General features: G+C 42.4%; 2 pseudogenes; both read left to right on the top strand.

Moving 5' to 3' along the window:
• Positions 1–710: 710 nt before the first annotated feature.
• Positions 711–12182, top strand: LOC116036165 (annotated as a pseudogene).
• A 1464-nt stretch (positions 12183–13646) lies between these two features.
• Positions 13647–18530, top strand: LOC116036162 (annotated as a pseudogene).

Here is an 18530-nt window from a genome sequence, read left to right as displayed (position 1 = left end):
GTTCACATTAGTGTCACTGTTTTATACACTGCACTTTGTCAGAGGCAGTTTTCAGCTGTCTCTGTGATATTTATTTGGTTGATTTTGGCTCGATTTTGTAGGGTAAGTAACAGGAGCAGTCATACAATCAGAAACCAATCTTTAACAAATTATCCAAACCGTCCATCGGTATTGAACAGTTGCCTGTGTGCAGGTTTTGTACAGTAGGTTAAAGGTGACCTAGATATAGCTCTGCAAAATAATATATATTGTATTTGCAACACAAAGTTTCAGTGATACCTTATATGTCCAAATAAGGGGTTAAAGTCTCTCTAAGTGAATGTCAGTTCTCATTGTCTCCCAGCCCATAAATGTGAGGCAGAGTGACACCTCTTCCCTCCCCTCCATCTTTGCAGGGTGACACAGAGAAGCCAGTAGGAAGCCCAAACTTGGCAGAACTGTTGGTGGGAGGGGCCGGGAATAGAGATGGAGATGGGGGTGATGCTGGTAGCACTCAGCATGCCAAATGAGCACATGAAGACAGTAATGTGATCTGAGTTGAGTGGCAGGCCCCCTATTTTTTTTTTTTACAGAGGTTTGACAGGGCTGTATAAGAGGCCGAGGGTCTGAGACAGACAGAGAGATAGACAGAGAGACAGACAGACAGAGAGACACTGACCATCACAGCAGAAGACCAGTGGATATTAAACTACTTCATATCAGGGAGAAGAATGGGACTGCACAGTGTTGAGGAACTGGTAAGATATGCTGATGTGTGAAAAAATGTAAATGATAGCAATTATGAGAGCAGCAACTACTGTAGGAAGCAGAACAGTGCCAAAAAGAAGCTGTAGGATTTCAATTTCAGAAAATCTGCAGTTTTTAAAATATAAGGAACAACCTGCCTGAAAAAACACATGAAGGGAGGATTTTATTCATTTGAAAATGAGAAGCTAAAGAGTTTTTGTTTTCATACGAAAAGATTCTTAAACGATTCTCAAAATGTGTTGAGCCAAAAAAAAGTTTTTTTTCTCATAATCTAAAATAATGTCTGATAGTGAAGCTCTGCTGGTAAAAAGATGATGCTTAGAAAAATCAATCAACTGTGGAATCTTTGGGACAGATTTGTAAAATCGTTTTGCCATTTATACGTAAAGTGTGTATCGGTGTCCATGACTTTCTGGATCTATACTCCTTACTTTCATTTAACATGTAACAAATATATCTTGTTGCATATAATAAGCAAAGATAACAAGAAAAAAAATTACCTCAATTATGTCTCCTTATCTAAACTCAGGGTTCCTTAAATCGCCTAATTTAATGCCTTAATTACCTTTTACTTTGCAACTTTAGGGGACATCTTAATTACAACTTTAAAGTTAGATAAAAGTAAGTCTCTCTTTAAATTAGTTCACCCAACATTGTTGTTACTGCTTGTCCTTAATGTTCTTTAAGTTAATATCTTAACTGAGATGTTCTCTTCCCTAATCATTAAGTAGAAGATTCACAGTGTGTGTGTGTGTGTGTGTGTGTGTCTGTGTTTACATTCCTCTGTTCGCAGCAGGACTTGGATCTACAGCGGCTGAATGCTGAGAGCTGCCGATGCGTTTTACTCTGGACCGACCCAAAACAAAAACTGAACTTGTAGATTTAGGACATTAGTGTGGGAATCTGTTAACAGTTTCAGCATTTTCTAAAACAGTCCTCTCATTTTAATGGCTTCCCCTAATCGAAATGCAAAGACATTAAGGTTAACTTAAAAAAAAATCTGTTTTTTGAAGCTCTCGACAGAGATTTAGACTTTTATGAGCTTTTTATGAAAACAGAGACAGAACTCGGGTCTCATGGTGTTTGTGTCTACTCCAAAGAGACTGCGACATCAGTTGAAGAAGGTTTAATCAGCAGTGGAATGTAACTAAATACATGTACTTCAGTACTGTACTTAAGTAAAATGTTGAGGTACTTGTACTTTACTTGAGTCTTTTCTTTTCATGCCACTTTCTACTTCTACTCCGCTACATTTCAGAGATAAATATTGTACTTTTTACTCCACTACATTCATCTGTTACAGCTTTAGTTACTAGTTACTTTACACATTAAGATTTTTGCACACAAAACACATGTAGTTTATAAAATACAATGTTTTGTTATACATGAAACTAGCCAACAATATAATGGACTACAAGTCCAGCTGAAATGATTAAACCATTAAACACACAACTGTTTGGATCCTTTACACTTTCTACAATGGGATGAGAGTTCTATTTTTAATACTTTAAGTACATTTTCCTGATGATACTTACATACTTTTACTTAAGTAACATTTACAAAGCAGGATTTGTACTTACAATAGCATATTTTTTACAGTGTGGTATTAGTACTTTTACTAAAGTAAAGGATCTGAATACTTCTTCCACCACTGGGTTTTATGCAAAATTCTGGGCCCTGTAGAAAGACATTGTCTATGGACCCCTCCTCACATCCACAGCTGTTCATTCTACCATCTTTTTGGACCCTCCTCACATAAGGGCCCTGGGTACTCAGTCCCATTTCCCAGTCCAACATCCCTGGTTTTATGTACTGTATGTCTCCTGTGTACCCGTGTAATGATTCAGGCTTAGAGTGTACTCACCATGTCCATCTCTTCTCTCCCTCAGGTGTCTGGTAAGAGGTCAGAGGGCAAAGAGGCAGACGAATTCCAAGGTGGCGTGTACAAGGCGGGGCGTGGATCAGGAGAAGCAGGATGAGCGCAGGTCCGACAGGGAGCTGGTGGGCGGTGCTCTGTCAGAGGAGAGCGACAGCGGCAGCGAGCATGAGGAGGTCAGCGTGGCAGCTCTTAATGTGAGAACACACAGCGAACAACAACCGTGCAAATAGCTGGGCCACGTTCAGACCCGACAACACATAGCATTGCCACAAGTGTACAGAAATGTCTAGCTGCTGATTGGGTATCACCTGGGACTGGGCAATAAACGAGAGACACACCCACCAAACGAAAGAAAACATATCTCAAAGCCCTTTGCACACTGTTTCACACCGTTCTGAGGAAACTTATCGTTTAACCAGGAAACCGTCGCAAAACGGTGCACACTGTTTTGAGATTGAAAACGTCCATGTTGTTATCGCGTTCACTTTGTCCATTCAACTGAACGGTTTGGGCGCCCTGGTAGCTCAACAGGTAGCTGGTGGGACCATTATATTGAGTCATATTGAGTCATATTGAGTTCTTGAGTTATATTGAGTATATTGAGATATATTGAGGAAAAACTCAAGAGCAGCACAACTCATTTCACATACGTGAAGAAAGTTCGGGAGACTTTGATGAATTACACAGGAGCATTTAATAAACACTCAATAGAGGAGACAATTAAGGTAGACAGTACAGTTCAACCACGATGCCGTCCCCGACTCTCTGAAGTTCCTGTCTTCCTGAAATATTATTATTAAAAACTCATGCTGGAGGTGTTAGGTTTAGCTAAACCTTAAAGGCAAACAAAGATATTGCAGTCGCCGTAAACGCAGATGCTTAAAACCTAGTTCAGCCTATCTCTCTTTCTGGAAGTATGCAAAAGGGTTTGGCCACCGACCTCCAAAAAGTAGACAGTCCTGAGACAAAACATTCCCTTATCATGCAGCTGCCTAGATTCCCTTAATCTGTAGAGACACAAACATAATAATGCATGAACAGGTTTGGGTATTAGTAGTCCTGCCTTGCCAGACCATCCTCCACAGCGCTGCGGAGGAGGGTCTGGCAAGTCCACACAGCATTCCGGGATGGGAGAAATACATGCTCTGGTTTATTGGCATTTCTTTAAACCAATTAACCATTTCTTAAACTATCGTCTCGGCAAAATAGCCTCAGGAAGGAACTTGTTTTGGTGGAACATGTGTACGTTCAAAAGGTTGTTTTAGTCGTGCAACAGAAAACTCAGATTGGACAGATAGTCTAGCTGTCTGGATTTACCCTGCAGAGATCTGAGGGGCAGTTAACCATAGTCCTCAGAAATCCACCGGAGTTTAAAATTACAACACAAAGAAAGCCAAAGGTGACGGACATCCGACCTAAACGAGGGACACCAGGCGGAATTTCCGGCGGCACTGGATCAATCCCTAATAACCTCCAATCAAATCATAGTTTATATTTGGGGCGGCCTCTAGCTCACCCAGTGAGAGTGTGCATCCCATGTAGGCTGAGTCCTTTGCAGCTGCCCGGGTTCAATTCCGACCTGCGCCAATTTGCTGCGTGTCATCGCCCATTTCTGTCCCACCTTTTCTTGTCTATCCACTGTCACCTAAAGGGAAAAAAGCCCTCCAAAAAATATTTATATTTTTCCAAATTAGTTGAGCTACTCCACCATCTTTCCAAGTACAGTGTATACCCACTGACAGCAGCGGAAGTACCCAATGGGGTACATGTACCCTGGTTGGGAATCACTGGTTTAGCATAAAAAGTTCACATTTTATCTGAAATGTAGTGGAAGGAATGAGGAAGAGTATAAGTAGAAAGTATAAAAGTATAAAATTGCGTAAAATGAAAACTATCAATGTAAAATACTTCAAAATTGTACACAAGTGCAGTACTTGTGTTTATTGCACTTAGTAACATTCCCCACTGGTTAGTCATTGAAGCTGCAGTCTGCTGTTAGACTGAGAGTAAGCTTGTTGGTCCATGCCGCCACCTGGAGGCATTTGGGAAGTGTTACACATCTTGTCCACTAAAATACAAACCTCATAATGATGGTATTGATGTGAGTTGGTGCATTGGAAGTTGTGTACCTTTTTTTTTACTTTTTATGTTAAAGCACATTTGACAGCCAAGTTTTTCTTTAGCATTTAAAGCAGGGTTTGCAGCGTTTTGTGGCACAGGGTTAGGGTTATTATTCAGAATAAGTAGAAGAGTAGAAGCTGCTTTTCAAACTAAGTTTCTTTCTGCCCTGTCAGACCGATAAAAGCGGCCGGTTGAAGTTGGAGACGGTGGATGACCTGTTCAACATCCTGCAGATGAGGAAGAGGAGAAGGGAGAGGAAGGCTCCCGTCCATAAGAAACAACAGCCCGAGCCTGAGCCTGTGGTGAGATTATATATTCTTCATGTCAGTTTTAATGACCGTTGTCTCACTTACCAGACTCAGCAAACAAACATTTACCTTCACTCTAAGAGGAACATACATGCTTATTATAATATTATTATTTTGTTTGGGCTGTATTTCCTTAATTTTTAAACCACAAATGATTTTTATATTACATTTATATTATATTGTAACTCTGAGAATGACATCAGATTTTTAAAGGGGGGAAAGTCCACATGCTGTTGCAGAAAGTTGTTGAGCTGCTAGTAGTCTGGATCGACGACAGTTCATTTACTGGTTACCCCGGCGGCGCCGGATGTTCCGTTGGATGTCCCTCGCCTCGCAAAACTGTGCGTTTCGGGAAATCACCACAAAGTTTGAGCAAACAAATTACACTCTGAAAATGTCTAGTGTTAAGAAAAATTTGGAACGCACAACAAGGCAAGCCTGCTTGGTTATGTCGGGGAATGATTGGAAATTGGAAGATTTACAAAGAACATGTTTACAGCATTTACTAACGTTTTGGGACCGATTGGGGGGGGATTTGCTATGGACAAAATACAGAGCAAATGAGATGTATCCAGCTTATTTAAATAGCTCACGTTACTGTGTTGTGTCAAGTTTTATTTACCTTTATTTATTCAGGGGAAGGTTCACTGAGAGGAAGCCTCTCTTTTGCAGGAACGCCCTGATCACATTCACACAGTTACACATTGTTACGACCGGCTCACAGGCCACAACAAAAGAGGGAGATGCACAGTAACATAACAATGATAAAGTGTAATTTATTAGATACTGCAAACTGTCAGTATCAGTGATGAATGAGGGTGTATGGATGTAGTGGAGAATGTGAGGTGCATGTTGTCAGTAGTTAACAAAGGGAAAAAATAAACGGAGAGAAATCATGCTGGTGCGTGGTCGGGGGAATGCGGCCGCCTGGTCTCGGGGCAGGCGGAGTTAAATAGACTGGGAGGACCAGCCAGGGCCGTCACACACATTCATACATGGAAGCTGCCCAGTACAACCACAGTCTGATCTGCTGGCCACTGAGCAGTTGGGGTTAAGGGCCTTGCTCAAGGGCACCTCAGTGGTGGTAATGAGGGGAGGGACAAGCACTCCTTTTTCACTTTCCCCACCCAGATGTATTGTGTCGGTCTGGTGATTGAACTGATGCTTCTCTAACCTGTAGGCCACCACTGCAGTAGCTTAGTGCCTCCCAAGACGAATTCAGACAACCCTGAGTTGTTTTTCCCCTGTGCTGGAATGGAATATATGTGTGTAAGGGCCAGACCTTGCTCCACAGGGCTGTGGAGATAGGGCCGGCAATGCGTGACTAAGCTGCTGGGAACTGGGCCAAACCATATATTTCAGAAGTACTACTAATGTAGTAGTAAGTATTTTGCCTTTTGTATACCTTCCAGCCAGAGACTGTGGATGAGCAGATGTTTCTGACAGCAGCCATGGAGAACAAACTGCCTGTGGTGGAGAAGTACCTGAGTGATGGAGGAAACCCCAACGCAGCCGACCACGTAAGTGTCCCACAGTCATGTCTCCGAACTCGAAAAATACAACACAACAACACAGGATTTCCACCCAGGAGATGGGGGTTCGTGTCCCACGTGTCACATTTCCTAAACCCAACCGTCCCGTTCTTCTTTTCCTAAACCCAACTGTCCTGTTCTTCTTTTCCTAAACCCAACTGTCCTGTTCTTCTTTACCTAAACCCAATCATCTGGTTCTTCTTTACCTAAACCCAATCATCTGGTTCTTCTTTACCTAAACCCAATCATCTGGTTCTTCTTTACCTAAACCCAATCATCTGGTTCTTCTTTACCTAAACCCAATCATCTGGTTCTTCTTTACCTAAACCCAACCATCCCGTTCTTCTTTACCTAAACTCAACCGTCCCGTTCTTCTTTACCTAAACTCAACTGTCCCGTTCTTGTCCCACGTGTCACGTACACGTACCTTTTAAAAGGCCACCAACCATCTTTTCCTAAACCTAACTCCGTCAAAAGTGACACCAGTAGTGCCAACCCAGTGTGTTTAGATCTGACCCTAAAGGAGACTTTTAGCATCAATAACAACGTCAAAGGCACCTGAACAAGGCTCCGTATTTTACGCGATGGTTTGTGAGAATGTGTTGTACAACCATGGCAACTCGTCAAAATCTCATTAAAACACGCCAATCAACGTGTGAAAGAAATGATGACTTGATAAACTTCATTTATATAGCACTTTTCAAAACAAATTACATAGTGCCTAACAAGACAAAAAAAGAAGCAGACAAACAATGATAAAAAATTATTTAAGCACAGAGCAACACAAGAGAATGAGCAAAATAAAAACAATATCAAATAACTAAAATAATCAAAAGAATAAAAGTTACAAGAATGCCATTATATTGAAAATAGGTTGTCACAGATAAAAGGGAATTCAGGCAGGCTCCTGGGTAGCTCACCTGGTAGAGCGTGTGCTGCATGTACAGAGGCTCAGTCCTTGCCGCAGCAGCTGCAGTTCAATTGCGACCTGCAGCCCTTTGCTGCATGCAATTAAATTTGAATTAAACGCAATGTCTTGCTATCTGATCAGTTTTAGTAAAGGAAGTGTTTGTGATCTCTGAAATGTCCAGTTCCAGAGAACGGCGCTGCACAAAGCCTCGTTCAAAGGACACGTGGAAGTGATGAAAAGACTCCTGGAGGCCGGCGCTGCCATCGAGAAAAAAGACAAGGTGAGAAATCTTAAAACTCTCATCTCAAATCTCTCATATGCACACTTAAACTCTTAAACACACACACACACACACACACACACACACACACACACACATACACACACACACACACACACACACACACACACACATATACACACACACTCCACACACACACACACACACACACACACACACACACACACAGCATCAGTCTAATAGTTCGGTGTGTGTGTGTTGCAGCTGGAGGCCACAGCGGTCCACTGGGCCTGCAGAGGAGGCAGCCTGCCGGCGCTGCAGCTCCTCCTCGACCAGGGAGCCAAGTTCTCCTACAGAGACAAGGTTGGTACCACAGAGTGTAAATAAAGATGGCCAACGCGTCTCCACTTCCTCCCACTGTACAGAAAGTGAAGCCAAAATATCCCGGATATGGGCGCCACCACCTTGTTCATTTGGAGCCAGAGTCTGCGCAGTAGTGATTGGGCGTAGGAGCTGCTGTATCCAAGACCCGCCCATATACTCGCCCGACCAATCCCGAGTCCAAACCAAACTAATCAGACAAAAGAACACTTGAACAAACATCAGCGTGATCAGAGCTACCTAAAATAACAGAAACCACCTTTGGGAAAAAAATATTTGACGTGTACTTGGATTTTTTAGTTTGGCCCGTGTCCCATCAGATAACATGAAAGGGGTGGGGTTTGTGACCTATACTGCAGCCAGCCACCAGGGGGCGATCCAGATGCATTAGCACACACACAGACACCCACACACACACACACACACACACACACACACACACACACACACACACACACATCCATAGTGTACTTTTAGTGACATTTTCGGATGTTTTTCTTGCATTCATGGAGAAAACTGAAGCCCTTTCCTTTCCTCATGCAGTTGCAGAGCACTCCTCTCCATGTTGCTGTGCGGACCGGACACTGTGATTGTGCTGAGCATCTCATCCACTGTGGAGCCGATGTCAACGCCAAAGACAGAGTAAGGCGTTAGACTTAGACACAGATCACCAGTCTTCTTACAGCTGCATTAAATGGTGTTTGGTGTTTTAAGCCCCCAATGTCGTCTTCCAGGCAGCGCTCCCTGGAAGGCACTAGAATTAGGCAATGATTAGGGTTAGGTTTGGGTTAAGGTTAGGGTTAGGTGCCTTGAAGTCGGCGGTCGCAGCGCTGCCTTGAAGTCGACGTTGGGGGCTTAAAACACCATTGAGCGCATTAAACCCCCTGCAGCAGGACATGATGCTTCTCCAACAACACAAACTACTGCAGGGGAGCATAGCGTGGTGCTACACACATGTTTTATTGACTCATGTTAAATCATAAAAGAAGCCACATTAAATACAAATAAGCTCAGCTTAGAGATAAGCACGCAATAATTTGTAATAAAATAAAAATCAAGTTATTGTAGCAGAACTGAGCTGTGGCTTGTCCGGCCTGGAGGAGCCGCCAGCGTTGTTATATTCTAATGTCTATCTATGAATAATGTATTTTATTTATATAGCGCTTATTGCGACACTCAAAGACACTTTACAGAGTTTTATAAAAAGAAATCCACATACTAAACATCAAAACACTAAAATACGCAAACTCTAACATTAAAAGCAGAGTTTTGACATGGGATTTGAACATGGACAAATTGGTGCAGTGCAGCTGCAGCCGAGCAGCAGTTTGTTGGAATAAAAGTGCAACCAAAAAGGGATTTCTTTCTGAATTCCCAGCTAAAATTACTAATTTATTTGCAAATTATGAAGACATTTGCCCTGATACCTGTCACGCTCGGCAAGATGCTGTTGAAGTGAAAGAAACACAAGTTGGTCACTACCTCATTGCAAATTAAAGTTTTCCTCGTTCAGATTAAAAAACGATTACTGATGCTGAATATTTGTTTTGCTCCCTGACTGAAGGACGGAGACACGCCCATGCACGATGCCGTGAGAATTAACAGATTCAAGATGATCAAGCTGTTGATGATGTACGGGGCCAGCCTCAACACAAAGAACTGTGTAAGTACAGAACAACCAACGCATCCTGTGTTACAAATAGCAAGAAGCCAACATTTAGGACTTGCACCCTGCACAGTGCAGGTCAAAGCCCGACACAAGAGTCTTTGCTAGTTGAAGACCGACGCAGTTGTCAATTTCCCGTTCAGCGCCCGTGTCGTTTAAATAGCAAATGCACCTGCGCCCATCTTTGCGCCCATGGGCGTGCTTGTCTTACAGGGAGGTGTGTTCAGGTGCATCTTGGGAGTATTGCTATCTTGAGGCAGCGGGAAGTGATCGCCACCAACAAAAACTTGGTCTAAAGTCAACAGTGCAGCATTTCATTGTTATTTTAACAGAGCATTAGTAGAATGCGCCTAGGCTCGTGCACAGCGCGTGCACACTATGCTTGTTACACACACAGAGACGCACAGCAGCACACACACATGCAGAAGATTACAAATAAAAATATTACGGTGCAAATCCTCCATCATAACAGCAATGCTCCAAGGTCCAAACGTGCCTGGCTTTTAAGGGGAATGGGAGATGATCTCTGATTGGTTGATTGCATGTTACGCCCTAAACGCACCTGTGCCATACGCTTCACGCTGTGCGCTTAGATCGTTAAAATAGGGTCCACAGCCTCTCGGGGGACCACTACTACTGTACCTTACTTATCTACACTGGTGAATCTTAAGTGTAAATGTTTCACTTTTCCAGTTTTGATTTGCGCTTTGGGTGGTGGAATTTCCACAAACACCATGTCATGGTAAGATAAGACAAAGGGAAAGCTTAAAGGGTTTTTCCTGCCATTATAAGTCTTATGTGCAGCGCCCGAGCCGTTATTGGTTGAATTAATGTACAGTAAAAAAGCACCACATAAAAAAAGCATCACACAAACTACTTTTTTTTAATCTAATGTATGTATTTGGGCTTCTTTAGCAAGTTTTATCTTTTAGCTTTTTAAATGTTATTTATTTATTGTCTGCGTCTGACTGGCTAGTAGTCCTTACCTAGGTACTGTCAGGGCACGCCCTCATACTCTGCTTCTGACTGGCTAGTAGTCCTTACCTAGCTACTGTCAGGACACGCCCTCATACTCTGCTTCTGACTGGCTAGTAGTCCTTACCTAGGTACTGTCAGGGCACGCCCTCATACTCTGCTTCTGACTGGCTAGTAGTCCTTACCTAGCTACTGTCAGGGCACGCCCTCATACTCTGCTTCTGACTGGCTAGTAGTCCTTACCTAGCTACTGTCAGGACACGCCCTCATACTCTGCTTCTGACTGGCTAGTAGTCCTTACCTAGGTACTGTCAGGGCACGCCCTCATACTCTGCTTCTGACTGGCTAGTAGTCCTTACCTAGCTACTGTCAGGGCACGCCCTCATACTCTGCTTCTGACTGGCTAGTAGTCCTTACCTAGCTACTGTCAGGACACGCCCTCATACTCTGCTTCTGACTGGCTAGTAGTCCTTACCTAGGTACTGCACATGTGCGACTCCCAACAAAGATGGAACAGAAGTGAGATGTCTCACTCTGTAGCTAAAACAGAGAGCTCAACACACAGGGTGAAAAGAGGAGCTGCAGCAATGTGCAGTACAACACAAATATGGTGTTTTTTGAAAATTAAACCATGTAAACCTATTCTTATATAACATCTAAATACAATTATGAACCTGAAAATGAGCATAATATGAGCACTTTAACACTTTGCACTCTTATGCATTTATTTATCCTGTGCAGGACGGAAAAACTCCACTGGAGACGCTGTACGCGTGGCAGAACGGAGCCAAGAGCCTCCTGTGTAACTTCAGCAGCAAGGACAAGGCCAACCAATGACCCAACATTCCAGTAAAAGCAGGACTTCAACATGATATCCAGACACATGATCTACTGGCTCTAGCCCATTCTAGTCATGATCATACTGTGGCTCACGAAGCACACAAGTCTGTTTTTAAATAGCTGTTTATCCAGCGAGGCTGTGCCGAGGGTTCACGTCACATTCAAACTGTCTCGCATGCTGACTGACAGGTATCGACCCCCTCAGGAAAATAATCTAAAGTTGGCTCAGCTGGAGCGTTTGGGTGCTGGAAGACATCTTAACTAATAGAGCATCAGTCATTATCTGGTTCAGGGATTTGAACCGTCCTGTTTTTTGTCAAGGTAAAATTTTCACATGTGGCGGCAGGAACTTGAAGGAGCCTTTTAATTAATACTGTGAACTCTAATCAGGATGTTGTTAATAATGTGATCATTAGCACCGATAGATTCATTGAATCGCCAAACTTTGCTGGACAATGTCTCGGCTGACAGCATGAAGATGTTTTCTTCTTTTTTTTTTATTGTTACTTTAAGCTAAGTTTGAAGTCAGCGATACCACATTGAGGTTTATTTATTGATTACTGACTTACTGTCAGCAATCGATTTATTGGGTTTGATTGATTTATTTCAATACTATACACTTAATATCTGAGCGACTGTCGAGTTATACTATGGTTGGTTTGGTTAATTGCTATGGTCAGGTTTGAACCGATTATATTAACTTAGAATTCATCAATTTTCATTTACTAACTAATGAAAACAACTGGCACGCTGTCTTCACAGTCCCATTGGATCAACAGTCTGTGGATTGACTCCAGTGCCAAAATACATTTAATCAAAGCTGCAAGCAGCGATGAACGTGCCCTCGCCCCTCCCGGCACGTTGGGGGTACTGGCGGGATCCTTGGGGGATTTATTTTAACCCTTGTGTTGTCTTCCTGTCGACCATGCAACTTTTTGTTCTTCTGGGTCAAAATTTTAGTTGTTCGTCATTTGTCACTTTTCCCGGTATTTTTGTCGGAGTTTTTTTCCAAGTTTTTTGTCACTTTTTACAATGTTTTTGTAGATTTTTTTCGCCGCTTTATTGATGTTTTCTTCTGTTTTTCGCTGCGTTTCTAAAGCTTTTTCCGGACTTTGACACTTTTTTCAGCGTTTTGTCATTTTTTTTTCAAATGCTATACAATTTAATAAAACACCCAAATTCACTGAAAGTAGCGAACTGCTCATTTATTTTACTTGTGAAGAGCATCGTATGGAAGCATCCACGTTATTTTCTTCGACAATTTGGTTGAAAGAAACCCACATTTCTGATGTAGAAACTTTTTGAAAATGGGTCAAATTTGACCCGAGGACAACAGGAGGGTTACATTTTAAACACATCCTCAGCGGAGCATGGGGAACAACTGCGCCAAGTTTCTTATAATTCAGAATAACTGTTGCCAAAATATGCAACACTTCCTGTTTTGACTGCCACCTTCAGGAAGTTGGTCCTCTATAACTTGCGCATTTCTTTTAACTATCAAAATTCTTTTGATAACTTTTTGTCATAAGGGTCCACCGTGTATACATGCAATATTTTGTGCAGTTCGGACTCACGCCGTAGGAGGAGTTACAAAAAGTAGGTTTCGCATACATCGCGATTTAGCTAATTATTATAAAAAATTAAAACAGGGGCACCTGGGTAGCTCACCTGGTAGAGCACGCACCCATATATAGAGGTTTACTCCTCGTCGCAGCAGCCACAGGTTCGACTGCAACCTGCGGCCCTTTGCTGCATGTCATTCCCTCCTCTCTCTGCCCTGTCTAGTCTAAGCTGTCCTATAGAAATAAAGGCCCAAAATGCCCAAAAAATGTAAACAGCGCTACCTAATGGCTGATTTAGGCCAAATTTGGCACAGAGCCTCAATGGCCCATGGTTTAAATAAAATGACTCCAAGTCAGTGTGAAAAGTTAGAAAATATAGGGACTGAGCCTCTTCTTACTGGTAGATGATGTGTGTTGTTATACTTAAAACATTCAGACGAGTTTAACCAAGTTCGTTGGTTTTGTGCATTTTTAAGATTGAGACATGAGCGAGGGTATAGAATGTTTTTGGATCAGGATGTGAAGAATCTCTCCACTTACACTTGTTTTATTGATGTTGGGGATCAGCATCAAAATCAACCTTTTGACCCTTTGACTCATCTTACTCTCGGCTGCAATAATACTTTTTCCTTTAAATTTAAAGCACCATTCATCATTTTGAAGAACAATTTCAGTTATTTTTTTTCTCCATTGCCAACCCTGATTTTCCTCAAACCTCAAAGACATTTGTTTGTAAGTTTACTCTAGACAACCTTCAGACAAAGTTCATCTTGTTCAGATTGTCCCAGTTTATTTTACTGAAGTTCAGATTGAGCATCTCAGGTTCAAACAACGTATCAAAGGTCACCTCAGTGATTCAAAAATACCTTGTTTAGACTGCCAGCCCAAATCTGTTTTCTTTGGCATATTCAGATTAATTTTAGAAAGCCTGGACAGCAAAAAAGTGTCAGCTGCGTGGCGTGTCCATTTTTATTTCGGCTCCCATGTTAACAGGTTAGAGCTTACACACTGCCTGCGTGACACACACGTCTCAGGTGTGGCTTGAGCCGTGCCGAAATGCGTGCATGCTAGAAATAGGACCGACGCCTATTTTTCACGCGACATGCAAGCATGTTGGAAGCATTTCCAGGCAAAATAGAATATGAAAAGATGTTTATATGTCATTTTGACACAAATACATTTAATAAATGACATTGTGATCTCTAGGTTTTGACACAAATGCAGATATAAAATCTGTTGAACTCATTTTTAAATTGTATTTCAATTGGATTCTGATAAAACAATAACATGGACTTTATTATCTCAGGGAAGTGAATTGAAATATAAAAATATATATATATATATATATATATATATATATATATATCGAAATATGTGCAAACAAATGTACAAACACAAAAATATTGACAAAATAAAGTTGAAGAACACGCTACTATTTCATTTTATCAATGGGAAACTGTACACCAACTCTGTACACCAACTCTCTTGGGTCTGTCATTCAGTCGCACGGCTTTTCTTATCACAGCTACGCAGATGACACCCAACTAATTCTCTCCTTTCCTGAGTCTGAAACTCAGGTAGCAGCACGTATCTCGGCCTGTCTGACTGACATCTCTTCTTGGATGTCCACACACCATCTGAAACTCAACCTCGACAAGACTGAGCTCCTTTTCCTTCCAGGGAAGGGCTCTCCTACCCAAGACCTGACTATAACAATTGACAACTCTATAGTAGTCCCCACCAAGACTGCTAGAAACCTGGGTGTGACACTTGACGACCAACTCTCCTTCACTACTAACATTGCTGCAACCACCCGATCGTGTAGATACATGCTGCATAACATCAGAAGGATACGTCCCCTTCTAACGCAGAGGGCGGCTCAGGTTCTGGTTCAGGCTCTAGTCATCTCACGTCTAGACTACTGCAACTCCCTCCTGATTGGCCTGCCTGCATGTGCCATCCAACCCCTGCAGCTCATTCAGAACGCAGCAGCTCGGCTTGTCTTCAACCTCCCCAAGTTCTCTCACACTACACCTCTCCTCCGCTCTCTTCACTGGTTACCAATTGCGGCCCGCTTCCGCTTCAAGACACTAGTACTTACATACAGGGCCACGAACGGATCAGCACCCGCTTACATCCAGAACATGGTCAAACCATATACCCCAACCCGCCCACTTCGTTCTGCATCAGCCAACCTGCGTGCTGCCCCCTCACAGCGAGGGAGAACTAATCACTCAACAAAATCCTGACTGTTCACTGTCCTGGCTCCTAAATGGTGGAACGAGCTCCCCATCGACATCAGAATGGCCGAAAGCCTACACATCTTCCACCGAAGGCTAAAAACACATCTCTTCCGACTACAATAAATAAAAATTCTTGAACCTGCACTTTCATATGTCTCTTTGTAGCTTTGCTTATTTAAAGCTAATGTATTTGCACTTATTACTTGTTGTCTGGAGTTTGAACCTTTACAGTTGAAAGCACTTAATTGTAAGTCACTTTGGATAAAAGCGTCAGCTAAATGACATGTAATGTAATGTAATGGAAACATACATGTGTATAGACAAGGCTAGCAGCAGCAGCGCCACGTCAGACACGTTTCTGGTGTGAAATGACATAGTAAAACGCCACGCAGCCGCCACGCAACAGAAACGCCACGCTCACGCCACGCAGCCAGTGTGCAGGAGCCCTTACTGTCTCGTTTGCTCACACAATATTACTTGCACTTTCGACCTATACAGTTTTCTGGGTGAGGACGGCCTGGTTTCAAATGACTTATATGTATCTTACTAAATGTTGCAGTGTTGCAAAGGGGTATTGTAATATTGGTGAGTGTCTCGATAACATTTTTCAAGTGAAAAGTGTTGCTTTGGTGGTAGTGGTCTTGGTTGGTACATCAGTCACCAACCTGAAGAACAGCATTCTAATGTTGTGGTTTCTTGACACCAAAGTGGCCCCCATTCCCTAAATTTCGTCTGTGTCAGCAAAACAGTGTGCTAGTAGTAAGTAGAAAAGTGTGTGTTTAAATCTCTCCATTTCTATTTGTCTCTGCAGTGGATCTGTGTTCCCTTTGTTTTGATGAACCCTTACTCCTTGGACATTAGCCAGACTCTGATGAACAACACCTTACACGCTCCCTGGATTGGTGCACCAGGGCTGGAAAAGACCTGGATAATGATTGATGATTTCTTATTCTTTGTAAGGAAGCAATAATATGGCTGATATGAAATGGAATGCAATTAGCTCCAGTCTTGATATATATCTTTAGAAAGAGGATAACATCCATATTTAAATAGTTTGTTTTTCATTTTAACTTAAGAATCTGACAGGTTGTAGGCCAAGGCTATTATCTAAAACAGTATGTCTGAGAATGTCGAGGTTGCAACACAAGTGTTTAATTTTACCAACTAACTGTTTTACTTTTCAGGCACTAGGGAGTGTGGGATATCAGGGCTTCCACCAGAGGACTTTGTCGGCGTCTTCAACATCCACAGCCAAGGTCACTTGCTTTGTCTCTGCTGTCATCTTCCCTGTATTTGGGATACCTTCTGTACTGATTGGGGCAGTCGCTGCATCCACAGGTATTAACAGATTCTACACACTGGGGTAAGCTGTGAAAACTAATATCTTCAAGAAAAAGAAATAAAGTTTGTGTCAAAATTAAGACTACATCCACACCAATACGATTGTTTAATGGCATTTTAAAATAAAATCAATTTCTGTCCTGACAAACCTTTTAGTAGTGATGTCCAAATTAAGCTTCATGAACCATTATTTGTTCACCCAATAAACCCACAGGACATTGGAACTGTCACAGATTGCTTGAATAATAGCTTGCATCCTGCTCATGTAGGTAGTAGTAGCCGTGACTAATAAGACACAATCAGGGAGCGAACATGGGTGTCTGCATCATTGTTTTTCTGCCTGTCCAGACTTAAACACAATCCAGCAGTTATGAAACTAAAATGGGGTCGGCAGCGTTTTCAAATGTCTCCTTTTAAGAGGTAGTAGTATGGACGCTGGACGTAAAAAAGTAGCAAAAGTTTTGCGTTTTAAAACGAAAACGTAATAAACTGTCTATGAATTTTTCATGTTGGATCAAAATAACAAAGTCTTCAGGAGCAGGATATCCTTAGATCCCATGTTCCAGACTGGAGGCCAAATGCTCAAGGGCTATATGAGTGCCTGTACCATTAAAATGAACCAACTGCATGAAGGTAAATTGAATGGTATCTTGGTTAAAAAATCAACTGGTCCCACTGTGCTCCTTATATCTTATCACACAGTACTTAGTTCACTCCTTAGTATATACAGTAGGCTCATCTCAGAATCCCTCAAACAGATAATGTGACTATTTTTCAGTGTTTCCTTCTTGTGTGTCCATGCATCAGACTGGAACCTGACTTCCTATGGTTCTCCATCTCCATATGAACGAGGGGAATCAGCTCTAGTTCTGCCCCTGACCCTGCAGCACCTCACCCCGTCCTTCATCTCCATCATCGGTATTGGATGTGTGGCTGCCGCCGTGATGTCATCGGCTGACTCTGTTTTGCTTTCTGCAGCTTCTGTCTTCACCTCCAACATATACAAGAACATCCTGAGGCCTCAGGTGAACAATTCATTTGTTCTCCACCTCCTGAGCCACAAAATGAAGGGAATGGAGTACAGGAGAGTATAAATGGAATAAAGTGGCATGAAGGAGAAAGATAGGAGAGATAAAGAAGCAGTGAGAGAGTTCTTTAAAGCAGGACAGTCTAAATTAACTGCTGTTTAGCTGTTTTTCTTCCTCTCTACTTTTTTTCTACAGGCATCAGACAGAGAGACTCAGTGGGTGATCCGTGCTTCTGTCTTGGTAGTGGGCTTAGTTGGTACATCATTGACCAACCTGGAAAACAGCATCTTATTGTTCTGGTTCATTAGTGGTGAAGTGGTCTACGTCATAATCTTCCCTCATCTTGTCTGCGTCCTCTTCTTCAACATCTCCAACGGTTACGGGGCTGTGATGGGTTTCCTGGTGGGAACTGTGTTAAGACTTCTCAGTGGAGACCCATCACTAGGATTAACACCAGTCATTCACTTCCCAGGATGCACTCTTGAGGACGGTGTTTATGTCCAGTAGTCTCCAGTTAAGACCATCTCCATGCTGTCTGCCGTTGCTGCCATCTTGTTTTTCTCCTACCTTGCTTCTGTGCTCTTCAACAAAGGCCTGCTTCCTGAGAAGTGGGATGTGTTCAAAGTGAAAGTCCAGCACTCACCACAACCACTGACTCCAACAGATGGTGACACAGAACAGAAAGAGAATGAGAATTTAAATAGAAACAACTACCAGACTGAGACATTGGAGCCAATGATTAGCACAAACTGTTAG

The sequence above is a fragment of the Sander lucioperca genome, chromosome 15, assembly GCF_008315115.2.
Source record: "Sander lucioperca isolate FBNREF2018 chromosome 15, SLUC_FBN_1.2, whole genome shotgun sequence".
NCBI lineage: Eukaryota > Metazoa > Chordata > Actinopteri > Perciformes > Percidae > Sander > Sander lucioperca.
Note: the sequence above shows the minus strand (reverse complement) of the source record. Positions and strands in the feature narration are given on the sequence as shown.